This window comes from Prionailurus viverrinus, chromosome B1 (genome assembly GCF_022837055.1).
Source record: "Prionailurus viverrinus isolate Anna chromosome B1, UM_Priviv_1.0, whole genome shotgun sequence".
Lineage (NCBI taxonomy): Eukaryota > Metazoa > Chordata > Mammalia > Carnivora > Felidae > Prionailurus > Prionailurus viverrinus.
Window position 1 is genome coordinate 167,509,561 of NC_062564.1, and position 23,101 is coordinate 167,532,661.

Below are 23,101 nucleotides of genomic sequence, written 5' to 3' on the forward strand. Positions count from 1 at the left end.
TGATCTCAAGGTCGTAAGATCAAGCCCCGAGTCAGTCTCTGCACCCTGCAAGAGGCCTGCTTCAGATTTTTTTTTTCTCTCTCTCTCACTGCCCGCTCCCACACTCTTTCCCTTTCTCTCTCTCTTAAAAAAAAAAAAAGGTGGGGGGACTCCTGAAGGCTCCGTCGGTTAAGCATCTGACCTCAGCTCAGGTCCGACTTGGGCTCAGTTCATGGTCTCACAGTTCGTGGGTGTAAGTCCCACCTCAGGCTCTGTACTGACAGCTCACAGCCTGAAGCCTGCTTCGGATTCTGTGTATCCCTCTCTCTCTCTGCCCCTCTCCCACTCATGCTCTCTCTCTCAAAAATGAATAAATGTTAACAACAACAAAAGACTGGTTGCCAAGTGATGAAGCATTGAGTTGTTTTCATAACCACTACTTTATTTCTTCATTCTTGGGACTCTCATTCTACCATTTGCCATTCTGTTTTATTTTCAAACTCTCTTTATTCCTGTGTCTTTTCTACCAGCATTTAAATATCTAATTTCTGTGTCATTGTGCCTTGTCTAATATCTTATTTTTATGGATAGTCTCTCCACACTTGTTGGTTTGCACTGATCTACTTACTTCCCTCCTCAAGTATACTTTCTTAAAATCAGTTATGAAAGTAATAGATGCAATAATAAACATTTCAAGGTAAAAGAATGTATAATTACAATCCAGAGTCTCTCAGTCTCATTTCCCAAAGTAATATGTTCAAAGTCCATCTCAGGTCCTAGAGGCCACCCATTGTCCCCCACCTCATGGCCCTTTCACAGTCCCTCTTATATAAGAGGGCTGGAATCTTCAAGATGGGGAGGAAAAATTCTGGTGCTTTGTTCTTTCAAGGAAGGTCTGTATCTTTTTTAAAAATGGCTCAGCCCTTAGATCAGGACAGACTCAAAACCCTTTTTGGTTAACTCAAAGTTGACCATCTGGACCTTAATGAAGTTTGTAAAATCCATTCACCTTTGCCATATTCTATCAGTTAGAAGCAAGTCACAAATTCCTCCTACATTTAAGACAAAAGAATTTACACTCCTATGATTTTCAGAGGCTAGAAATCTTGTGGGCCATATTAAAATTCTGCCTACCATAGATTCCTCAGTGCAATGTTTGCTTTTATGACACATATAACCATTTATGATGGTTTTTCTATAAATGTGTTAAAATTTTATGTAAACTCTATTTTTATCAGTCTTTTTCTATCTTTTGGGTTTATGCCTTATTAGTAAATCTTTCCCATCCTAATATTATGAAATGGCATATATGATTTTTTTCAAGTGCTTTTAAAGCTTTATTTCTTTTTTTTTTTTGTGTTGCATTTTCTTTGACATATCCAGATGTTTCCTTTTCTCCCTTCCTTCCTCCCTCCCTCCTTCCCTCCCTCCATCCCTCTTTGTCTCTCTTTCTTTCTTTCCTTCTATTGTTTTTTTTTTTGTTTGTTTATTTTTAATGCTGTTGCTTAAAGATCTTTCCAGTTGCCTCAGTGCTATTTATGGATTAATGCATTTTTTTTACTTGCTGCCTTTAAATGCTACCTTTATCATAATAAATGTTGTGAGCAGTTCATTCTCTTGCTAAAGTCTCAGTTCTATTTCATGAGTCTATTTTTTTCTGTCCCCAAACTAAATACTTTTTATTTCTGTGGCGTTACACATGTATCTACTCTCTTGGAGAAATACTATCCACTGTTTCCTTTTCTTTTACTCAGAATTTTCTTGGATATTTCCACATGTTTATTTTTCCAAGTATATTGCAGAAACAGTTTCCCTAAATAAAAATAGTATTGGTAATTTTCATAGGGTCATGGTACGCCGTATTAATTTAGGAATAATTTATACTATAACAATATTGCATGTTATAGTGATGAAAAATGGATTTGGTTTAGTTAATTTTTTTACGTCCTTTAACAGTTTTGCTTTCAGATATCTTTATGATTTGGTCCTGCACTCTACTTTCATGTTTGATTTTATAAATGGAATATTTTTTCTTATACTTTTAACAAAAGTTGTTTATTTCCACTGATTCTTATTAAATAACTGGTGTCAAGAATCATTTTTAAATATTTTATTTTTAATAGTTTTTCACTAATTATTTTGAATTTTCCAATTATATAATCAAATAAATTGAAGGTGTTGATATTTTGCCTCTTTGTTTTCAAATATAGTCCTCTATTTTTCCCCCTCTATAAATAACGTTGGAAAATGCAGCCCCCAAAATATTAAATAATGATAATCATAGTGAGTTTTCTCGACTTTTTTTTTTTACCATGTTACTTGTTAGAAATTAAGCATTATGGGGGCAACTAGGTGGCTCAATTGGTTAAATTCAGACTCCTGATTTCAGCTCATGTCATGATATCACAGTTCATGGGTTCAAGCCCCCTGTTGGGCTCTGTGCTGGCAGTGCAGAGTCTGCTTGGGATCCTCTCTCTCCCTCTGCCTCTGCCCCTCCCCTACTTGTGCTCTCTCTCTCAAAATAAATAAATAAACTTAAAAAAATTAAGCATTATGCTAGAATTTTGATATCTCTATATATATGTACGTGTGTGTGTGTGTATATATATATATATATATATACACACACACACATATATATGTACATACATATTATAAAACCCAAATAAATAATCATCTTATTTAAAAAATTTTTTTTCAATGTTTTTATTTTTTTATTTTTTTTTTTTTTTAATTTTTTTTTTCAACGTTTATTTATTTTTGGGACAGAGAGAGACAGAGCATGAACGGGGGAGGGGCAGAGAGAGAGGGAGACACAGAATCAGAAGCAGGCTCCAGGCTCCGAGCCATCAGCCCAGAGCCTGACGCGGGGCTCGAACTCACGGACCGCGAGATCGTGACCTGGCTGAAGTCGGACGCTTAACCGACTGCGCCACCCAGGCGCCCCTATTTTTTTATTTTTGAACATCAGATTGCAAGTGGAGGAGAGACAGAGACAGAGGGGAACAGAAGATCTGAAGCGGCTCTATGCAGCAGCAAGCCTGATGCGGGGGCTCAAACGCACAAACTGTGAGATCATGATCTGAGCTGATGTTGGACACTCAACTAACTGAGCCTCCCAGGGACGCCAATCATTTGACTTATTTTAATGAGCACTTTCTTTTTTCCTTTTTGTAGTTCATCATTTTTCTTATTTTATTTTATTTTTAAATTTTTATTATTGGATTATAGTTCTATACATTACAGAATGGTCACCAGGTAAGTGTAGTTACCATCTGTCACCATACAGTATTATTATAATATTATTGACTATGTTCCCTATGTTGTACTTTTCATCTCCATGACTTATTTATTTTATAACTGTAAGTTTGTACCTCTTAATCCCCTTCACCTATTTCACCAACTTGCCTACCGCCTTCTCCTCCACCAGTTTGTTCTCTGTATTTATGAGTATTTTTATTTTGTTTTGCTTTTAGTAAGTTTTTTTGTTTTTTAGATTCCACATATGAGTGAAATCATATGACATTTATCTTTCTCTGTCTGACTTATGTCACTTAGCACAGTATCCTCTAGGGCTATCCATTGTCACAAATGGCAAGATTACATACTATTTTATTTATGGCTGAGAAACATTATATATATATATATATATATATATATATATATCACTTCATCCATTCATGGACTGATGGACACTTCCATATATGGCTATTGTAAATATGCTGTAATAAATATAGGGGTACATATGTCTTTTCAAATTAGTGTTTTTGTTTTCTTTGGGTAAATATCTAGTAGTGGAATCACTGGATCATATGGCAATTCTATTTTTAGGTTTTTGAGCAATCTCTTTATTATTTTCAACCTGGATTGTACCAATTTACATTCCCACCACTGTGGAACCCTTTTCTCCACATCCTCACCGACACTTGTTATTTCTTGTCTTTTTGATTCTAGTCATTTTGCCTGGTGTGAGGTGATATCTTAATGTGTTTTTTTTTTTTTTTTTTGCATTTCTCTGATGATTAGTGATGCTGAGCATCTTTTCCTGTGTCCCTTGGTCATTTGTTTGTCTTCTTCAGAAAAATGGCTGTTTGTCATTTGTTTATCATTTCAGAAAAATGGCTATTCAAGTCCTCTGTCCATTTTTTAATCATATTGGGTTTTTTTTTGATGTTGAGTTGTATAAATTCTTTACACATTTTAGTTGTTAACACTTTATTATTTTAACTCTTTGTTGATGTTGCATATATCTTCTCCCATTCAGTAGGTTGCTTTTTGTTTTGTTAGTGGCTACTTTTGCTGCAGAAAATATTTTTATTTTGGGGTAGCCCCAATAGTTTATTTTGCTTTTGTTTCCCTTTCCTAAGGAGGCATATTCTTATATAAACCTGTTACTAAGGCTAATATCCAAGAGATTCCTGCCTGTCTTCTTCCAGAAATTTAATGTTTCCAAGACTCATATTTAGGTCTTTGATGAATTTTGAGTTTATTGTTGTGTAAAGTATAAGAAGTGGTTCAGCATCATTCTTTTGCATGCAGCCGGCCAGGTTTCCAACACCAATACCATCTTCCCCTATATACAGACTTGCCTCCTTTTTGTAGATTAATTGGCCATATAAGCATGGCTTACTTCTAGGTTTTCAATCTTATTCCATTGATATATGTGCCAGTACAACACATTTTGATTACTATAGCTTTGTAGTATATCTTGAAATGTGGGATGGTGATATCTCCAGTTCTGTACTTCTTTCTCAAGATGGCTTTGGCTATTTGAGATCTTTTGTGCTTCAAAACAAATTTTAGAATTCTTTGTTGTAGTTCTGTGAACAAGACTATTGGTCTTTTGATAGGGATTGCATTGAATGTATCCATTGCTTTGGGCAGTAACATTTTAATAATATTATTTCTTCTAAATCATGAGCATGGTACATCTTCCTATTTGTGTTGTCTTCAATGTCTTATGTTTTCAGAGTATAGGTCTTCTACCTCTTCGGTTAAATTTATTCCTAGGTATTTTATTCTTTTTGATGCAATTGTAAATGGGATTTTTCTCTTAATTTCCCTTTCTGCTGCTTGTCGTAAGTGTATAGAAATGCAACAGATTTATATATATTAATTTTGTGTCCTGCAACTTCACTGAATTTATTTATAAGTTCCAATAGTTGTTTGGTGCAGTCTTTAGGGTTTTCCATATATATTATTATGTCACCTGCTAATAGTAACCATTTTATTTCTTTACCAATTTAGACGCCTTTCATTTTTTCTTGTCTGATTGCTGAGGCTAGGATTTCCAGTACTATGTTGTGGGGAGATTGGACATCCTTGTCTTGTTGCCAATTTTAAATGTAAAGCTTTCAGTTTTTCACCATAATAAGCATTTTCTTTTTTAAAGTTTATTTTTTTTAAGTTTATTTATTTATTTATTTATTTATTTAAATTTATTTCTTTTGAGAGAGAGAGAGAGAGAGACAGAGAGAGAGAGAGACAGTGCTTGAGTGGGGGAGGGACAGAGACAGAGGGAGAGAGAGAATCCCAAGGAGGCTGTGTACTGTCAGCATGGAGCCCAATGTGGGGCTTGATCTCACCAACTGTAAAATCATGACCTGAGCCAAAATCAAGAGTTGGACATGTAACCGAGTGAATCACCCAGAAACCCCAATAAACATTTTCTTAAAGTATAATTTGATATTGTGCTTTAGAAATTCCATTTTAAAATTCTATCAAGTTGATCATATGTTTATTTTAGCATATTAGTATAGTGAATATTTTATAATATCATTAAACTTCTGTGCTTCACAGTATAATATTTTTAAAGTGCTACTGCTTTATAATAATATATTGAAGTTTTACATTAGGATATATAAGAAAGATTAGGCCTTTTTTTGTTTACATACATAATTCTTTCTCAGTTTGGCCCTTATTAGTGAAATTTTATAGTGTACAATACATAGAGACTTTTTTTAATGTTTCTTTATTTTTGAGAGAGAGAGCACAAGTGGGAGAGGGGCAGAGAGAGAGAGAGAGAGAGACAGAGAATCTGAAGCAGGCTCTGTGCTGTCAGAGTAAAGCCCTATGTGGAGCTCGAATCCACAAACCCTGAGATCATGACCTGAGCTGAAGTCAGACGCTTAACCAACTGAGCCACCCAGGAGCCCCTGAAATTAGGCTATTACTTATTATCCTTCCTATTTTCATATGAAAGTTATGCTGCTTTTAAAAATAGTTTTCCATAGAATTCCATAACTTAGAAGCTTTCATTATCTCCTTATGCTCTAAAATACTTAAATGACACTAGAATGATCTTCTCCTGGAATGTTTGATACAAGTCACTTCTGAAGTATTGTCACCTCTAGAACAATATATACTGAACTTCATAGTGAATACAAGTTACTGAAGATTTTGTTAATATACAGACTGAGTAAGTGTAAAGATTCGGAGGCCAAGATTATGAATTTTTTTTTAATGTGTCTTTATTTTCAAGAGAAAGAGAGAGTACAAGCAGGGTGGGGACAGAGAGAGAGGAAGGCACAGAATCTGAAGCAGCTTCCAGTCTCTGAACTGTCAGTACAGAGCCCGACGCGGGGTTCAAACCCACAAACTGTGAGATCATGACCTGAGCCGAAGTCAAACGCTGAGCCACCAAATGTCCCAAGGTTTTGAATTTCTAACAAGCTCCCAGGTGATGCTGATGAAGCTTGTCTTCAGAACACATCTGAAGTGTCAATATCTAGAGTTTGTTCATGTTGAGTTTTCTGTGTTATTTTCATGACAATTCAGTGCAGTTGCAGCTTTTCCTTTTTTAATTTTTAAGGTTAAACTTAGAAATTGTATTTTCTAAAAAGTTTTCCTTCCATACCAGATTTTCTCATCTATAAGAAAAATATTGGGCAAATTCTTGAAATTCTAAAAAATATTTTGCATCACTGTGGATTTACAGACTCCTTTCTATAATTTTGTGACTTTGAGCTTTCTCTTTTATATTCATCTACTTTATTTTTTAAAAATGAAATGTCTCTAAGATTACTTGTGTTGGCTGGTTTTATTCATCTAATTGATTAATTTATGCTTTTATATTTATTATTTTCCAGTTGAGTATGTTTTTTTTTTTTTGTTTATATATATATATATATATATATATATATATATATATATATTTATTTAATTTTGCTATTTTCTAATTTCTGGAGTTGGACTTTTAACTCAAAGAGTATTAATTCATAATAATCATGTTATTATCTTACCATAACATTACTCTTTTACAATTTTATTGAACTATATTTTACATACACAATGCACACATTTCCAGTGTAATATTTTCAACAGTTATCGATTTTACCACATTGTGCTTCCATTACCATAGATCAGTTTTAGCATATTTCACAATCACAATATAATACTACTTTTTGATAAACAATAGGAGTGTTTGGCTGCCAATTTTCCACTGTACTCTTTAACCTTATACATTTTTTTTCTTAATGTTTTGTTAGGACTTTCTACTTATTTTATAATTTTAATCTTTATTTTTCATTGACCAGTTTTTTTTAATTAAGAAAGAAGATATACTTAATATCTCCATATAACATACTTGGAATTTTGTTTCATATTCATTAAATTAACTTCTATTTTCATTGCATTTATTGTATTTCCCAGGCTTCTAGAACATCACAGTTTTCCTGTATTGTCTACCTCCCTGTGCTATTTCTGGGTTCCTCTAGTATTCTCCTTCCTCTGATCTTCTCTTACATAGTTTGTTTCTTCATGAATTTATTCTTTTCCTTACAATCTTTCTCTCTTTCAAAACATTTTGCCTGGATATCATTCATCCACATGACTTAAGTACTATTCTTTTGCCAATAACCTCATGGCAACATATTCACCTTACGCCCTTTACCAAGCCACACATTTGTGCAACTGTACAGGAACATCTCCCTTGGAATAACACACAGGCACTTAACATAAAATGTTCCGAATAGAGTTTACCGAGTTCTACCTCTTATCCCCTAAGTTTTGCCGATTTGGTGCCAAATAAATCATAAGATACTAACTCTGTTACCGGCTTTGGAACAAGGCTTTTTGTTCTGTACTTTGGGTATACTGGTTTAGAATGTTTAGAACGTACTCTACTACCCTTCCTTCTTCGTTCATTTCCCTTTTCCTGCTATCCTGCTGTCAACTGCTTTATTTACATAGCTTACAGAAAGACATTTCAGTGTGTGGTTAAAGACATGGCCTCGAGCACCAGACTGCCTTCTTTTAAATCTGATTCAGTCACTCAGCTGTGTGATTTTAAGTCTCTCAGTGAACTTCATCTCTCTCTGCCTCATAAAATAGTACATTCATTACAGGGCTGTAATAATGATTTAATCATAAGCATATAAAGTAACCTTGCCCAACAAAATGTAAGAACCCAGTAAATGTTTGCTCTTATTTTAGGTTCAAGATCATCTGTTTCCTCTTTCAAAACCCAAAAAGCTCTGGAAACAAGAAGAGTTTTGGAATTTATTTGGCAAGAAACTTGGACCTAACCTGACCTGTGCTTATTTGGAAACAAGATCTGACTTGAACTAATGTGATGTTATTATTTACTAATTAAAGTGAACATTTCCATTTCTCTGCTGAAATAGAAATATCTTAATACTGGAGTGCTACCATTCCCCGTTAGGGATATTACATGACCTACTATATAATCACCATATTTACCTTACTAAAATGTAAAAAATTCTGAAGTTGGAAACACATCCGGCTCCAGGATTTCTGAAAAGGAAGGGATCATGGAATATATCACACTTTGGACCTTAGATTCAGCATCACCTTCTTGTCAAAGCCTTCCCTGAATTCCAAAACTGATTCAGTAATACCTCTTACTTGTGACTTAAGCTTACCTCTTCATAGTAGTTTTGAACTATTTTATTTGCTTATAAAGTGTGTAGTCTTTTATCCAAAATAGCACCTGGTACCTGGTGGGTATTCTGTAATTATTTATTAGAGATTATCTGAATAAATGTGTTGGTGTATCCCTACACCAAAACAGTCATGTTAACATTTATTTCATGCCTGTTGGGGATTAAATTTGATGCTAGGATTGTAGCGATGAATGAGACACAGAATCTTCCTTTGAGTAAGTTGTAACATAGTGGTTGAAACAAGAATTTCGACATATGATTCTCTATAAACATATTTATGCTTTGTTGATGTGTGCTTTAACCCACAGATGCTTTGGGAACTTTGAGGAAGCATCTTTGGGATCGTGGCAATATTTCCTAGGGAAAAAAAGCACATTTGAACTCAGGGTGAAGGAGGAAAAGTTGTTAGCTCTACAAAGAGAGAGAACTGAGCAGTGAGAGCTAATGAGAAAAACTCGAAAGCATGACACTGCTGGATGAGCTTGAGGAATCAGAAGCAATATGATTTCCTGGAGACAAGGAAGGGTAGGAGAGGAAATTAATAAGATAAGATTAATAAGCATCAATTGATATATATCCTGAAGACTAATTAGTAATAATTTGTAAACAGGAAAGCCCAAGGACAACTGAAACTCTGCCTGAGAAGAATAAACTGTGAATCTGTACTAATTGACTGACTCTTCCAGTGAGGGTCTCAGAACCTGAGATTTTCTTCAAATTTAACTTTTAACTAACTATGATTATTTGATGATCAGGTTCTATAAACTTTGGTTTTCTTACCTGGACATTTTACGACTCAATTTCTGCCTCTCACAAGAATGACATGAGAAGAAGTGCAAAATGATTTTTGTCTAAATATGTGACTCTGAAAAATCTAGGGTCCAATAAATATCAAAATCGTTATCAAGACTACTAAAGATTAGAACATCGTCCATTGAGGGGTGCCTGGGTGGCACAGTCTGTTAAATGACTGACTCTTGGCTTTGGCTTAGGTCATGATCTCACAGTTTGGGAGATCTAGCCCCACTTTGGGCTCTGTGCTGACAGCATAGAGTCTGCTTGGGATTCTCTCTCCCTTTCTCTGGCCCTCCCCCACTCAATCTCTGCCCTTCCCTCTTTCTCACCATAAATAAATAAACTTTTAAAAAATAGTAAAAAAAGAACATCATCTGTTGCAATAATTTTGCTAGCAATATTCTGATATGATATTCAAAAGTTCAAATTACTGTTCTGAGGAAGGTTAAGATTAAGACTTACTAGATAAGCTTTAATATGAACAGCTGGGGTAGCAACTTGTTGCAATAAGAAAGGAAATATGATCAGATTTAGAGTTATAGAGTAACCCTCTATGTTGTTGGCTTTTGTAACCCCTGTATACAAAATGGCAATGGGGTATTTGAGTTAAAGTAGAAAAAATGGCAATGGGGTATTTGAGTAGAAAAAAGGAATGACAAATACAGAGGCTAGCCATTGGCCCCCATTATAACTTCTGGCCTCAAACTTCTATTCTAGAATTGTAGGCCTTTGGCTCATTAATTCAAAATTGAGTAGTGAAAACACGGATTTTTTTCCTGGAATATTTGGAAACTTAATTTCTTTTTGTAAAGACAACAATGAATTGTGTTTTGCTATTTGATTCCTAGGCATAATGGTAGCTTTTAGGATTTCTTTTTCTTTCTTTCTTTCCTTCCTTCCTTCCTTCTTTCTTTCTCTCTTTCTCTTTCTTCTTTCTTTCTTTCTTTCTTTCTTTCTTTCTTTCTTTCTTTCTTTCTTTTTCTTCCTCTCTTTCCTTTTGAGAGAGAAAGAGAGTACAAGCAGGCAAGGGGCAGAAAGCGAGGGAAACAGGGAGTCCCAAGCAGGCTCTGCACTGTCAGCATGAAACCCTATGTGGGGCTTGAACTCATGAACTGAAAGCTCATGATCTGAGCCAAAATCAAGAGTCAGATGCTTAACCAACAGAGCCACTCAGGTGCCCCAACTTTTAGGATTTAAAAAGAACCACAGTCAGAGGCTATGTCTAGGGGATATCAAAGATAACCAGTGGAAAACTGGCTGTATTGAACAATAAGAGAACAAAACTGTGGACAAATGTAGGAACTTCCCTTTTCTGTATTTTTTTTTTTACAATATCTTTTTTGGATGCTTGGGCACTACTCAATATTAAAATATTAAAATGAGGTTATAAGTATAAGATTATGAAAGGCAGAAGGTAAATAGGGTAATTATTTCATTGAAACAGCAAAGGAAGGGTCATTTATTTAGACATTACCTTCAAAGAATTAGTCACCAAAAGTGTGGAGTAAAAATCAGGAAATCAAAAGTTTCATAAATGATTTTTTTCTTTTTAAGTGTACAGAGTTAATAAAATATGAGTTCCACAAGGGCAGTTACTTTGAATGTGTTTTATTACACAAAGAATCCCCAGTGTCTGCATGGTACTTGGAAACTGACATGTGTTAAAAAATAAAATAAGATGCTGAATGAATGAATAAAAAATGACCATAAAACGGGACACTTAATAGACGCAGGAGGAGAGTATTTGCATGTTGACAATTACCTTACTTAATCCTCATAGTAAGTCAGTGAGGTAGATGTTAGTACCCTCATTTTATAAGTAAGAAAATTCAAGCACAGGTGTAATGTACAGCACCCAAGTTTGTATATATGAATTTATATACATATAATATTTATATACATATTATATTATGTATGTTACACAGGTGTGTGTGTATATATGCAGCACCTGTCTATCAGCTATCTTACCTCTTCCCTACCTGTCCATATGCCTACCATCATGTCTAAAAGACAGTAGGTGCTCAATGGATGTAAGTCTGCTTTTCCATTTATTTTATTAAGGCTCTATATTTAATATGCAGATTAAATAAAATCTTACAATGAGTTAATATTTAGCTCATACTATAAGTTCATAAGATGATTTAAACTGCAAAACTTTCTCTCTTTCTCTCCTTCTCCTTCTCATATATATAATAATTTGATTTGTCTAGCTTTCTTTCCCAATGACTTAGAAAAAGATTTTTGTGTCTCAAAAATTATAGCCACCTTACTTGTTCAGAACTTTTATTCGTTTCCATGAAAACCTTGACATTTTTCTATATTTCACACAAATTACAACGTAATATACTTTTCACATTATTTGAATTTGTGTCTAGGGATGTCAAAAGGCCAAGAGCTTAAAAGATAGATACAGTGAATCAGGGAGCTAAAGGGATATAAAATTTAAAGTAATATATTCATTTTGATTGTGCTAACCTTTCCCCACAGACTTGAAGTAAAATTACTTCTGGAAAGGAAGTAGTGTTCACAGGCTTTAAGTTATTGAGCAAATGAGGTCAGTACATAAACAGTGGTTAAATGCATCCATAAAAACGACAACTTGAAATTCTGGTACACTTGAAGGAAGTATTTATCAAGTCATACAGAAGATTTTCTTATAAAACTCAGGCAACTTAACATTGCTCATTTGGGGATTATTTAGAAAGGCGTATTTAAATATCTCAATGTATGATTTTCAGAACTCATTCTTTATAAATAATCCAACTACCTCACTGTGATTTGTAGTCATTTGGAAGAGATTTTGGGTCTTTTTGCCAAATATTGGGCCAAAGGTAGAATCTGATTCATCTTTATTTTTCCAATAAAAAATATTACAGATTTTTAAGAAGAGAAACAGATTCATTAGATAAAGTGTGTTGCTCAGACTGATCACAAACTGTTTACTATTACACCACTAGCCAGAAAATATAGAAATTTTATTTTTTTATATAATACAATGTTTTCAAATATTTTTATACTATTAAATTTAAGTTACTGCAAATTATTTTTAGCCACTCCCACACACATTTTTAGGTCAAGTTGAAGAATTATCTTACATATCTTGGGGCGCCTGAGTGGCTCAGTCGGTTGAATGTCCAACTTTGGCTCAGGTCATGATCTCATGGTTCCTGGGTTTGAGCCCCATGTCGGGCTCTGCGCTGACAGCTAAGAGCCTGGAGCCTGCTTCAGGTTCTGTGTCTTCCTCTCTCTTTGCCCCTCCTCTACTCGTGCTCTGTCTCTCTCTCTATCAACAATAAATAAGCATAAAAAAAGACTTTTTGAATAAAAAAAAGAAAAATTCTCTTACACATCTTTGTTGTGTTCCTTAGGGTTCTTCAGATACAGTTTTCCTTCCAAGTTTGATGTGGCTGTGTGACTTGCTTTGGCTACAGTAATGTGTCTTTTTTTCTGAACGAAAGCCTTCAAATCCAGTGGTTAATTGTATGTTATTCCTTCCACTGCAGTAAACTTGAGAACATGTCAAGGCAGAGTCCTCAGCCCAGGTCTCTGACTTAACAATGACCAGAGCTCCTTTGCTGGCTTTTGTTGCATATGGAACATACATGAGACATGCATATTTGTCCAGTTCTGTGATTGTTTGTTTCTGCAGTAGCATTTAGCATTTTATCACTGAAACACCATTTGGGAAAAATATTTTTTATGTATATAAATGGCATTTGTGTGCATTTAAAAGCATAAAGTTGCACATTAAAATGATTGTTAGTAGTTTTATCTAAAAAAAACCCCTTGATACAATGGTGCCTTGTGCTATAGTAGCTAGGAGTAAATGATTAATCATTGTGAATTATGACTATGTTAATTAAAATCTAGTCTTCAAGGTTGTTGAGAGAATTTAATCTGAAAATAATTGTACGGCTGGTACAGCATGGGGGCATAGTGGGTACACTTATAAAGAACCCCCTTCTTTCTTTAGCATTTAAATGGTAAGGCTCTAATGAGTTTATTTGAAATAAGAATTTTGAACTTGACTAAGATCAACGTGAGCCATGCAAAACTTGAATTATTGAATTCTCAGATTATTGCATTAATAGAAATTCAGCCTTTGCTCCCAAAAGGCTATAGTTTTTTTCTTTTTTCTTTATTTTCTTTATGTTTTATTTTATTTGATTTCCAGTATAGTTTACGTGCGGTATTATATTAATTTCAGATGTACAATAGAGTGATTCAACACTTCCACGCATCAATAGGCTATAGTCTATCATTAAAGCATAAAGCTCTAAATTACCAGTGACCTACTTCTTCTAAAATAAAATCATCATACTAGGTGGATTTGTATGTACCGATCCCTCAAAATTAATATAAATCCTAAATCATATGTGTATATGTGTCATATATGGTTGGTATGTCAGTGTTGGTATATGATATGTGCCATGTCTTGTCGTATCCACATGCTTACACATATGATGTTTAATACATATTCACCAAGTGCCTAATAACCTACCGCATACTATGATCAGATATAGTTGTTTCTTTTCCAGAAATGTTAATTTTGTCCCAAACATTCTGATTTTCTCTATTCAAAAAAGAGACTTCGTTCACAATTTTATATATTTTCATATTCAAAATAGTGTCTGCTACATAGAAAGGACAGAAAGAAGAAACTAAACCTGATTAGGATTTTACTTATTTCCACATTTACATTTTCCTTTGATGAAAGTGGCCATTTATATCCAAGAAATACCCAAAGTCTGGGGCGCCTGGGTGGCGCAGTCGGTTAAGCGTCCGACTTCAGCCAGGTCACGATCTCGCGGTGCGGGAGTTCGAGCCCCGCGTCAGGCTCTGGGCTGACGGCTCAGAGCCTGGAGCCTGTTTCCGATTCTGTGTCTCCCTCTCTCTCTGCCCCTCCCCCATTCATGCTCTGTCTCTCTCTGTCCCAAAAATAAATAAACGTTGAAAAAAAATTAAAAAAAAAAGAAATACCCAAAGTCTGACAAATTTCGACCACATTTCCACCTGCCACTACTTTAATTTTGACCTTTATCGTTTCACAGAAATTACCGCAGTAACTTTTAACTGGTTTACTGCAGTCAGTTCCCCTCTTCTTATTAATTCTGCATTCAATCACTAGAGTAAATCTCCTGTCTCTATTCTGTACAAATAAAACAAGGACAGCGATACCAGGAGACAGCACTCCTAAGATGACCCTCAAATTTCTCCCATACTTCTATATCCAAGTAGTATGAGCCAAACATCAGTTTTTCACCAGAGTGGTCAGTTGCTGGCCACTGTCCTAGTAAGTTTTCATCTTTCCATATGCAGGTTAAGTTCCCCTATTAAGCAAATTTGTTCATTTGTACAAGAGCTATTTGTAAATAGCTTTTAACCCATAAAATTCATTTGGTATTTATTATTTACTGCCTAGTATTATGAATTCCTCTGTATTGTATCCACACATTGTTTCTGTAACTAAATTTTAAACTCAGAGAGACAGAGTTTGTTTTGTATCCTCCCTAAATATCTATGACGCTTAATGGATATTATCAATTTGATTCTAAAAATTGTTATACTTTAATTTTTGAAAAGAACATTGAAAATTATTACATTATCAAGAATTTACATGTGAATTGCCCTAAAAATGATAAATAAACATAAATAAATATGTTCTGAGACTTAAGAAAAATCAGAGATTTTATATTCCCTAATATTCAGAAACTTTTACTAGTGTCAAGATCTCTTTCTGGGAAAACTAGTTCAATGAGAGAATTGGTCTTTCCTCTCCAACGTCCAGCCTTCATCTTTTGGCATTTATAAATAATAATCCAAGCAAGGTGACTTCCATTTTAGTGTGATACTATCTCAAAATAGAGAAAATAAAAAATCTCCAAATATCGTTTAAAAGAGAAATATGATTAACAATAAAAAAACAAAGAAATGAAGAGAAAGAGAAAGAAAGAAAGAAAGAAAGAAAGAAAGAAAGTTTGCTGTTGTCAGAGCAAACAAGAGATAAAGTGGTGAGAAGACTGAATTCGTTAGTGAACAAATGGAGCATTTGTGTTGTGAATTTATGTACAAAAATAAAGATTGAAAAAGATGAGAAGAATTCATAAAATGTAAAGAACGTAAACGGAATTTCAAGCCTAATTTTTACCAGTGTGTGGTGAGTTAAAATTGCACCTTGGAAAAGACCTTGCCTTTCCCACTCTTTTGCACAAAGCTGGGAGCAGGAAGCAGCAGATTATAAATTATAAAGTCTGAGGTGTTTTATGAGCAGAAAGTCAGTCTATTCTCTTCTCTAAGAGTCTGGGAAAGAAGGAAAACTGTCTCAGTTTTCAAAGGCTACAAGTTTACAAAGGCTAAAGTTAAGGATAGCTATCCAATTGCTTAAATACTAGATATTGAAAAGTAAGTCCTACAAATGATCACATAGCTTCTTTCTGTTTTCCAGATCACATTAAGAAATAATAATTTCAGGTTAATATTTATAAAATATTTGGCAGCATGAAGATGGAACTGGTTTTGAGACTTTTAGAGAGACGACTAGAACAAATTAAAAAAAAAAAAAAAAGCTAACTAAATCTAAAACAACAGTAAATGCTTCCAGAGAGGAATTATAAAGGCAACTCTACTGTTTCCCTTTCTCCTGGTATTAACCAAGGACAAGGACAGGATTCAGCTCTGGTGAATCTTGGGGTTTATCAGCTGAAGACCCAGATTTCCCGTTGTCTAGTACACACAGAGAACAAATATCATTCATCTTAGAGATGGTGTTCAGTCATGAGGATGGTATGCTTTCAGAGTTTGTATACAGGATTCCTGCTCTTCCTAGTATTTGGAAGCCTAACTGTTGCCTTTGCTTTACCTCATCACGCCAGATTAAATTTCTGTACTGTGCAGCATTTCCTCTGTCCCTTTCCCCGCCCACCCCCTATCCAGTCTACAACACTCCTAAATTTAGATTGCGTTGTCTTGTTCAACCATAAGTGTTCCTTCATGCCGTGCCCCTATTCTAGAGATGACGGCTTATGTGTCAAACAACACAGGTCTCTAGTCAAGTATTGAGTCTTGTCACGGACGATTAACAGCCAGCAAGTGGACTGCTCAAATAACAGTGATCACTGTGCTTGATAACAGCACTATTTTTTTGCTTTCTTTTAGATGGAAAGAATAATGTATTACTATAAAGGATCTCCCCATTTCCTTATTGTCACAGCTCATCTTTAATAAAAAATATTAACTATAATAGTAGTGTCAGCAGTAAGGTTAATGTTTATGCAAATAATGTGCCAAAATTCGTAAGTAAATGTGACTTTAAATATTTCCACTTGCCCTAAAGAAAATGGAGATAATCCAATCCATTAAGAATGCTGGTCATTAGAGCTGTGCAAATAGTACCTGGGCAAAGTTCATTGGAGTTCCCATACGTAAAAATGGGAGATCGACACTTAATAGTGTGTATTAAATGCCAGATGATGTGGAGAATGCTGTCAGTGCCCTGATCCACGTAGTTATTGCTTTGTGACATAAGTACTTGTATTTGGATCTTATTCTTTCAAGCTCTCATTCACGCTCTTCTTTCTTCCTCTCTCCCTTTCTCTGTCTTTTTTATAAACAGATTCTTGGGAAAACTTTCTTTCTTTTTTTTTTTTTTTACAACAGAGTATGTTTTCAGTTGTGTATGTGTGAATGTGTGTGTGTGTATGCTATGTATCTATTTTTTATAATATAAAAACATTAGCATTTTATATGTTTTCAAAATGTTTGTTATTTCTCAGCCTAAACATCCATAATTTCTATTATCTTTCATAAATCTACCCTAGGCATTGGTCTCACGTTAGTGATTCCTAATCTCTAGATGGCCATTACCATGTTATCTCTCTTTGGGCTTCATACTTGCTCATCCTTAGCCTGACATTCTCCCCTTCAGGTTTAGGTCAATTTTTACTTCTGTTATGCCATGTTGATAATATCCAGAAAAGGAAGGCTATTTTCCCCTGTGTTCTGATGGCATATTATCATTTTTTACTTAAACCATATTAATTATACATAATACTTCTTCGGAATGTGCAAGGGATTTTCTATTTAGGAAAAAAATGAATTTTGTTCACTGTACCCTTTTTTCTTTTTTTTTCTATTGTGTTCAGTTTTTAGTTTTGTCCGTTTTCACTTTTCTAGGCATATATGGCCCTTCCTCCACCACATTTCCACCTCTACCCAGCTATCCTTCTGGTCCATGCATGCTGTTTGCCATTGTTTTTCTCAGTTTTTTTTTTTTAAATGTTCTTCTTACCTTTAATGCATGACATCTGACATATTTACCTGTTGGTTCCATGCTGGAACTTTCTTACCAAAATTTCACCTGCAAAGCATCTTAATATAACAAAGTTTCAAATAATTGTTGCCCATCTAAATTGTGAAACATTATATCCACTGTCATTTTAATTTACATTTGCTTACTTTTATTACTACCTTTCGATTTGACAGTACTATAAAACCTTAGTTTGCAAGCATAATTCATTCCAGAAACATGCTTGGAATTCAAAGCACTTGCATATCAAAGCAAATTTCAAGAACCATTGGCTCAGTTGTGATCATGTGATGTTCAGCAACACGTACTGATTGTATTGTAAGACATTGCTCATTTATCAAGTTAAAATGTATTACAGATGTTTGCTTGTCTTGCAGAATATTTGCAGAACAAGTTACTCACAGTCAACATTTTATTATATTTCTGAATACTTATAAGTTATTTATTGGTGAACTATCCATGTCTGTTAATGTGTTTTTGCAAATTCTTTAACTCTCTATATATTCTGCTACTAATGCATTTTGCATATTTCAAGTATTTTCTTAGAGTCTGTCATTTGTCTTTTTATTTTGTTTAAAGTTTAACATTGGTTTTAGTAGTATTCACATCTTTATGTTTACAAAGACTTCCTATTCCAGAATATAAAATATTCTAATTTATTGTCAAGTTGTCTTATAGGTCCTTAATGAAAGTGTCAACATTATCTTTACATGGGCCCTACACTCTTATTTAATTTAATTTTTTTTTCTTATTTGAGAGAGAGAGTATGTGCATGTGAGTGAGTGGGGGAGGGGCAGAGGGAGAGGGAGAGGGAGAGAGAGAGAGAGAATCCCAAGCAGGCTGCATGCTCAGCATGGAGCCCAGCTCAGGGCCCAGTCTCACGACCTGGGATCATTTACCTAAGCCAAAATCCACAGTTAGACTCTCAATTGACTGAGCCACCCAGGACCCCCTGGACCCTACACATTTATGTTCTATTCCTAGATTTTTCATAAGTTTGTTTTTTTTCTTCATTTTAATTTCTTCTATGTTGCTTAGAAAAGCTATCAACATTTACACATCATTATTTTGTATGGTCACTTTAACACTTATATTTTAAGTATTGCTATATGCAATGCAATTTCTAGCCTCTGAGGACAGAATAGTCCTTGTTCTTATGGAGTTTACACATCAACTTACATGATGTATTTAATGACAATTACAAATCTTCCTTTCCAATAGATATAATGTATGTGTTTTTTATCAAAATACTTCCAAGTTCCCCTCAATTTTTCTGTGAACCTTAAACTGCTCTAAAAATATAAAGCCAATTAAAATAATTCTTCTAGGATGATACTGAATAATAACATCATTCTTATCTAGTCTGACTATAATTTACATGTATCTAATTTTTCACCATCACATTTGAAGTTTTTGATAGATTTCTGATAGATATTTTCTATTAAATAAAAAATTTATTTTTATATCTAAATTTGTTACTATTTCTTTGTAATCATAAGTGCATGTTAGATTTTCTTGAATACTTTTTCAGTGTGTATGAAGATTATAATGGGATTTTTCCATTGTATTCAGGAAGGATAATGAAATTAACCCTCTTTTCATTCCTGAAATTAATCATATTTTCATAATATATGATTATTTTAATCAGTTCTAGATTTTATGTCATAATAATCAACTATTTTAAAATATGAACTGTGATTGATAGCTTAATGTCTTTCATTATGCTTTAGAAGTAATTTAGATTTGGAACACTGGCTCAACCATTTTAAATTGTAGCTAATGTTTATTGTATTCTACATCTATCTCTTTATTTAAATTGCCTTGTAAAAAATTCTGCCTTATATTCTCATAGAATTCTTTAAAAATGCTTTAAATGATAAACTGATGAACTAACAATGATTATTTGAAGAGTAGTTTTTGACTGAAAAAATACATTTCATCTTTCAAAGTTAAAGTATTACTGAGAATACAGCTTTGAGTTGAAGACAAATTTCATTCAGAAATTTAAAGACATGATTCTATTCCTAATATTTAGCATCAAAAAAGAGGAATTTGATGCAAACTTTAATCTTTTTTTTTTGTTAGATTTTATTTATTTCTTTTGACAGAGACAGAGCACACGTAGGGGAGGGGGAGAGAGAGAGAGAGAGACAGAGAATCCAAAGCGGGTTCTGTGCTGACAGCAGTGAGCCTGATGTGGGGCTGGAACCCACGAACCATGAGATCATGACCTGAGCCAAAGTTGGACGTTTAACCAACTGAGCCACCCAGGCGCCTCCAAATTTTATTCTTACTCCTTTACAGTTGATGGTTTATTTCCCTCTGAAAGTTTTTAAAGTCTTTCATCTTAAGATTTCCAGAATTTTGCCACTTTATTAATAGGTCTGTGTTAAAGGAAAGAATGAAATAATGGTTTCTCAGCATCTGATAGACTCTTTCTTTTTGAAAAAAACCTTTTTTTCAAATGTTTTTATTTTTGAAAGACAGAGAGAGATACAGAGCGCCAGCAGGGGAGGGGCAGAGAGAGAGGGAGACACAGAATCCGAAGCAGGCTCCAGGCTCTGAGCTGTCAGCACAGAGCCTGACGTGGGGCTTGAACTCACCAACTCTGGTGAGATCATGACCTGAGCTGAAGTCAGACGCTCAACCAACTGAGCTACCCAGGCGCCCCTGATAGACTCTTTCAATCTGAGGATAGTTCTAGGGAAATTAACCCCCCCAAAAATAAAACAAGGTCAACAACAAACAACAGCAACAACAAAAGCAGCATATCTTTCTCCTCTTCCATTTTCTTTGTTCTCTTCTTAAGGAAAACACATTAGGCCTCTAAATATCTCCTTTAGAATGATGCTCTAGGTTCTGAAAGACTTCGCTGATTTTTCCTTTCAGGTGATAAATTTTATTTTTAGTCAAATCCACACTTACTTAGTTTATATTTTTAAATTGTTAGTGTATCATATTATTTAATACTTTCTCCTTTATCCAAGCAGAACTTTTTCCCCCTGGATTAATTTCCCCCCAAAACTGCTCTGAGAATTTCTAGTACTCAGGATTTTCTTTGGGTCATTTTGTTGCTTCTGGGTTCAGTTATTCTGATCACTCATTTTTTTTTCCTTTTCTTTAGGTTTATAATCTTCAAAATTCTAGGAAATTTATTACATTAAGGAAAGAAAATGCAGATTTATTTATATAGGTACTTAATGTAGGTTTCCATTCAAGTGTTATAGGTTGATTTCCCAAGCAAGTCTCACCCCAGAAATGGGGCATGGGGAGGGAGGCTATTGGCCATCTTCATATTTTGTATAAGAAAGTGAAGTCTTGGGGCGCCTGGGTGGCTCAGTCGGTTGAGCTTCCGACTTAGGCTCAGGTCATGATCTTGCAGTCTGTGGGTTCAAGCCCCGCGTTGGGCTCTGTGCTGACAGCTCAGAGCCTGGAGCCTGCTTCAGATTCTGTGTCTCCCTCTCTCTCTGCCCCTCCCCTGTTCATGCTCTGTCTCTCTCTCTCTCTCTCTCTCTCTCTCTCTCTCTCTGTCAAAAATAAATAAACATTAAATTTTTTTTTTTAAAGAAAGTGAAGTCTTACCTGGCAGGCTGCACTTGACACCATATGGGTGAAACACAGAAAGTCTGGTTATGTGCCTTCCTAATTGCCAAAATAAAGAGTCTTTTATTCTTGGGATATTGATTTTTTTAAGGAGTCCCAAATTTCTAGTTGCCCCCTTTTAGTAGGCCCCACCTCCAAAACACAACACTACTAAAACTCTTTAGACAGCTGTGCTGTTATAACAAATTTAACTTCAAGGAGAGGTGTATTATTAACTAACTAACTTAATAAATAAATAAATTAATTAATTAATTAAAAACTCTGAGAATTGACAAGGAGTCCCCCTTGATCACTTGTTTCTTGATGTTAGTTTGGGAATGTCGTGGAATTACAATAATCTTTGCAGTGGCTTGGTTTGTATTTTAAGTTGTGATGAGTTTGCTTCAATCTTACTTCTTCATCATTTTGATCCTAAAGATCCTCTATCTCCTAAAAGTTTTAAAAAATACATGGCCTACTAATGGTGCACTTTTGTTTTCCAGGGCTATTAGGGGTTTTCCCTGAACAAAAATATTATTTATGCCAATTCCTGATATAGGCCTGGAGGAAATATACAGGTTTTCTTGATCCTCTGCCTTGATTCAACTTTTCAAACAACCAATCTCAATTTGTAAAATAATGCACAACCTTAACACACAAAAATAGTACTTGGGGTGAATTGGCCCACTTGAAACACTTTTTAAACCTCCGTCAAGTGTGCCGAAACTGTCTTTCCCAGTTTCCTAGATTTGGGATCTGGGATCCGATTTCAGCTTTGCCAAACAGATGAATTAGAGATTTGAATTTGGAAATGAGCTAAGTGGTATGAGAGGCGTCCCAAGGACTTTTTATTTTATTTTATTTTATTTTTTGCTAGGAGATAGTGAAATGGCTCTGAATCCAACATTCTAGATGGCAATTCCTAAATCCTGGTTATAACTGCAAACGAGTTGCTCTTGGAGCTAATAATTGCAGTGGGGGCTTTTTGACCCTTTAATTTCCCGGTGCTGACAGAGGGTTAGGGAATCATTCCAAGGGGCTTAGTTTTGAGTCTGCTCCTAAATTCATTTCTGTTTAACATTTTCAAAAATATTAGAACAGTGCCAGGCACAAACTGAGCACTCAAAAAACTTTGAGTATTATTATTAAATGGATTTTTGTTTTTTCCTCGCTATATAGCTTCCACAAAATCAAGGACTGTGTTTAGCTGAATCTTCTACACTAATGTTCCCTTGCTAAATATGTAAGTACAAAAGGAACATAAAACTTATTCAAAACATGATTTTAAATTCACAAATGTATAAAACCTATATTTGGTTTAAATTCTGCATTTGAAACATACAAAGGAGATTTTATTCTATTTCCTTGGCAGTGAATAACTTCAAACGAATGCTTATCTTCCATTTTCATAAAAGGTAAACAATATTTTAAAGTGTATACGTCACGGGGCGCCTGGGTGGCTCAGTGGGTTGAGCATCCGACTTCGGCTCAGGTCATGATCTTGCAGTTGATGAGTTCGAGCCCCGCGTCGGGCTCT